Raw genomic sequence first — 5,000 nt, 5'->3', positions numbered from 1 at the left:
GTGTGGATGGATGGGTGGATGTGTGGATTGATGGATGGATGGTTGGTTGGTTGGTTTAAAAAATTTAAAACTGCTTTTATTCTAGCTGAAATAAAACAAATCAGACTTTCTCAATACGAAAAAATATTACATGAAATACTGTGAAAAATTCCTGAATCTGTTCAACATCATTTGGGAAAATATTTGAAAAAGATTTTAAAAAATCAAAGGGGGGCGAATAATTCTGACTTCAACCGTGTGTACATAAATATATATCTTGACTTTTTTCAATGTCCTAAAATGAAATACTAAAAGACGATCAGAGAGTCAGCATATATGTTTGTTAATTGAACACATGTGCTGTAAACTCTCTGCTGTATCTAATCAATCCCATCATGCCTTTCACAGCAGCGAGAGCGGGAAAGACACACAAACTGTCCTTGAAAGCCTTTAAATGAACAACACGAGCGGTTAAAAACCCTGGAGATCATAAACTCAGCTGGATTTATCACATCTCCAAAATTACCGTTCAGAAGACTTCAGACTGCCGAAGTTATTGATGGAGCAGCACGTGATCTGTGATCAACAGCCGAGAGAGAAATGCCACGCGGAGCAGAAGGGATTATGGGTCCTGCGGTCATGAAGCTGCACAGCTGACTGAGGCATGATGGGTAAGAAAAACACCCACATACACACTCATACATCTGAGCTCTATTGATTGTCTCCCAGGCTCCTTCTCTAACACACACACACACACACACACACACACACACTCAGCAGCGTCACATTATGAGTGACTAATTTTCATTTTGTACAATTCGTTCATCCATTTTTTTTCGGATTAGTCCCTTTAATTCATCAGGGGTCACCACAGCGGAATGAACCACCAACTTCTCCAGCAAATATTTTACTCAGCGGATGCCCTTTCACCTGCAACCCAACAGTGGGAAACACCCCTACACACTAATTTACACACACATACTCATATACTGCGGCCAATTTAGTTAATCAGTTCCCATATAGTGCATGTGTTTGGACTGTGGGGTATACCGGAGCACCCGAGGAAAGCCCACGCCAACATGGGGAGAACATGCAAACTCCACACAGAAATGCCAACTGGGGCTCGAACCAGAGATCTTCCCGCTGTGAGGCAATTGTGCTACCCACTGCGTCACTGTGACACCCCATTTTCTACAATATATATTCAAATCATTCTGTGACCTGCAGCTTTTCTTATATATTTACAACATTGAAACAGTCATCATAATTTGCATCATAATTTGCATAATATCTAATTTTGTTTGTTTGTTTGTTTGTTTGTTGTTTTTTTGCATTTTAGAAAAGATTTTGTTATTGTTTTGAATTAGACTTCATTTATGTATGTAAAAAGTAAATTTTGGGGGGAAATTTTAATAGTTTTATTGGTTGAATACATCTATAATTGGATTAAGTTTTACGTTTTACTTTAGTTTGTTATTTTAACATTTCAAATAAATGAAAATGAGATATTGCTGCCTTGACAATGTTTAATTAAATCCAGAGTAAATGTTTATTGGCCTTCAATTACGCACATACAATAGAAGTCAGAATTATTCGCCACCCTTTGATTTTTTTGTTCTTTTTTAAAATTTCCTAAATGATGTTTCACAGATTAAGGAAATGTTCACAGAATGTCTGATAATATTTTTTCTTCTGCAAAAAGTCTTATTTGTTTTATTTTGGCTAAAATTAAAGCAGTTTTTAATTTATTATAAACCATTTTAAGGTCAATATTATTAGCCCCTTTAAGCTGTTTTTTTTCCTGATAGTCTACAGAACAAACCATCATTATACAATAACTTGCCTAATTACCCTAACCTGCCTAGTTACCCTAATTAACCTAGTTAAACCTTTAAATGTCACTTTAAGCTGTATAGAAGTGTCTTGAAGAATATCTAGTCTAATATTATTTACTGTCATCATGGCAAAGAGAAAATAAATCAGTTATTAGAGATGAGTTATTAACACTATTATGATTAAAAATGTGTTAAAGAAATGTGATCTCTGTTAAATGGAAATTGGGTAAAAAGATACACAGGGGGTCTAATAATTCAGGGGGACTAATAATTCTGACATTAACTGTATGAACAGTGATGTTTGTCAAGCACGTGCTTTAAATCTGATGCATTGAGTGTATGCTTTACTAAAAAGATAAGTCTTTAAACTAGTGTTGAACTGAAAGTGTGTCGGACATTATCAGGAAGGCTATTCCAGAGTTAATGAGCCATAAATGAGAAGGCTTGACCTCCTTTAGTGGACTTTGCTATTCTAGGTACTACCAGAACCCTGAGTTTTGAGATCTTAAAGAGCGGGTTGTAGTGAGACAGAAGGTTGGTTAGATAAGCATGAACCAATATTTTATAATAAATACAGAATTGAACAGGCAGCCAGTGTAAGGAAGATAGAATTGGGGTGATATGATCATATTTTCTAGACCTGGTAAAAACTCTGGCTGCTGCATTTTGTACTAGCTGAAGTTTGTTAATAGAGGATGCTGGGCAGCCAGCGAACAGAGCATTACAGTAATCCAGTCTAGAAGTCATAAAAGCATGGACTAGGTTTTCTTTGTCTGAGATAGATAGCATGCTTCGTAGTATTTCATTATGTCGTAATATAATATTGTGTATTATATATGCTTCGTCATGAGTAGTTTTTAGTTTTACATATGGTCACCTTAGAATTATAAGGTTCTATCTTTTTTGTCAAATTTGAGTCACTGACATATTCTTATTAAATGAGAATTAGATGGGCAGCACAGCTGACTGCTTACCTCCCTATGGATGGCTTTTTTTTCTGACATGACTGCTTTGCTCGGTAGTTCGCCACGTATGATGGCAGATTTGGTAGGTGTAGTGGAACTGGGGTTTGAGTCTGGTGAAGGACGGTTCCTCAAACCAGGTGAAACGAAACCCCAAAAAATGCACATGAGGCCATGGTAGAAGCATATACTCGCATTGGCTTTTGAAAACACTATGGGTTGGGTTTTGAGTAGGCAGGGCTGGGTCAAGTTGATATCAAGCTGATACACAAACAAATATATTTTTGCTGCTTGTTCACAAGGTGAAAGGCCCAGAAACGGGAAGTACAAAGTGAAAACAGCATCGCAAACTCACGGTTGACTAAAAAGGTAATCAAATTGAGCATTACAATTGACTGGAAGGGTTTTTTAAAGGCAATGCTATAAAAAATGTTGGGCAAATATGTCGTTTTTTTTGTTGTAGTTGTTATCAATACTATTACTAATTATTACTAAAATGCAAATATATATATATATATATATATATATATATATATATATATATATATATATATATATATTTTTTTTTTTTTTTTGCTCTACTTGATTTTTGTTTGCAGTTCTTATTTTGATTGCAAATTTCAGTTTTTTTATTTTCTCTTTGCAGTTCTTTATTTTTGTTAGCAAAATCATTTTTTATTTTTCAGAAATTGTTTGATTTGCTTTTATTTATTTATTAAGTTTTTTTGCTCAATTATTAATTTTTTTGTTTGTTTGCAGAACTTTATTTTATTTTGCAAGTATATATTGACTCCATACTGCAAACTATTACAAATTTTAATAAAAGCCACTTTTTTCCCAAACATTTCAAGTTTAAAAGTTGTTGGAAGAAATATCAAGGCAGAAATAAATTAGAAAAAATAAAAAAATGATTGGAAAATAGTTTAAATAATCGACTCAGTCCATCTTCTGTCCACCATCAGCTCTTTCCACGTTTAATTTAACCTGCGAATCAGAGTCAGACAGACACAAGAGTCTCTGCTGATCATAACTCATGTCGCTTTGTAAGAAGTGAGATGTGTGTGTCAGCAACACTGATAAACTCCTGTCTTTTCTGATGCTGTAATCTCACTCTCTGGTTTCTAATTAACATTTACATATGGTCACCTTAGAATTATAAGGTTCTATCTTTTTTGTCAAAATTGAGTCATTGACATATTCTTATTAAATAACATCTTATTTACATTATGGGATGTTTTTTAATAAGTTGTTTACATTTTAAGACATTTTACTTAAAAAAAAAACTAATGTTATACACACTGTTTGCTATATGGAATGCAAAAACTTTGAAGCTCTATCTCAAAATCATTCAGAACGCAGATAGAACCTTATAATTCCAAGGTGACAGCATATTATTTATTTAATTTTGCTGATTTTAATACGGGCGAGGCAGTGGCGCAGTAGGTAGTGATGTCTTCTCACAGCAAGAAGGTCGCTGGGTTGCTGGTTCGAACCTCGGCTCAGTTGGCGTTTCTGTGTGGAGTTTGCATGTTCTCCCTGCCTTCGTGTGGGTTTCCTACGGGTGCTCCGGTTTCCCCCACAGTTCAAAGACAGGTGAATTGGGTAGTCTAAATTGTCCGTAGTGTATGAGTGTGTGTGTGAATGTGGATGTTTCCCAGAGATGGGTTGAGGCTGGAAGGGCATCCGCTGCATGAAAACTTGCTGGATAAGTTGGCGGTTCATTCCGCTGTGGCGACCCCGGATTAATAAAGGGAGTAAGCCGACAAGAAAATAAATAAATGAATGAATGAATGAATGAATGATTTTAATACTTGAACTACGCAAAAATCAAGCTATTATCAAACAATTATTTAAATTTTAAAAATATATTAAAAAACTATTATTTCAGTCGAAACTAATCTGAACTGTTTATTTGTATTTGAAGTTGATAATTAATCTGCTTTTCTGCGGGACTTTCTGAGATGATGGTGTGTCTGCTGTGTTTCCTCCTCTCTGTGATTGATCTGCGGTTTGTTTCGGAGGGGTTTTTCTCACTCCTTTTTTCTCCTTTCCTCTCTCGACCAGACACAAATTACCCTGAAATGGATTCTACCATCAACAGCAACAGATCCACCAATCAGGAGCCTGACCCGAGGTTAACAGCCAATGAGAGCAGCTCAACCCACTCCTGTTTAACAATCAACAAACACACAGGTTAGGGGAGACACTTCCCACACAGAGACAC

At 35.6% G+C, this 5,000-nt stretch overlaps 1 long non-coding RNA gene across 2 annotated transcripts in view; it reads left to right on the top strand.

The window, feature by feature from the left end:
* Positions 1-5,000, top strand: part of LOC141379945 (uncharacterized) — a 28,853-nt gene that overhangs the window by 21,964 nt on the left and 1,889 nt on the right. For both annotated transcript variants that reach the window (XR_012397061.1, XR_012397060.1), the window contains 2 exons: positions 388-650; positions 4,841-5,000. The exon at positions 4,841-5,000 is cut by the window's right edge and continues 1,889 nt beyond it. This is a non-coding gene — a long non-coding RNA (uncharacterized lncRNA). The remainder of the gene's footprint in view (positions 1-387; positions 651-4,840) is intronic.

This window comes from Danio rerio, chromosome 21 (assembly GCF_049306965.1).
Source record: "Danio rerio strain Tuebingen ecotype United States chromosome 21, GRCz12tu, whole genome shotgun sequence".
Lineage (NCBI taxonomy): Eukaryota > Metazoa > Chordata > Actinopteri > Cypriniformes > Danionidae > Danio > Danio rerio.
Note: the sequence above shows the minus strand (reverse complement) of the source record. Positions and strands in the feature narration are given on the sequence as shown.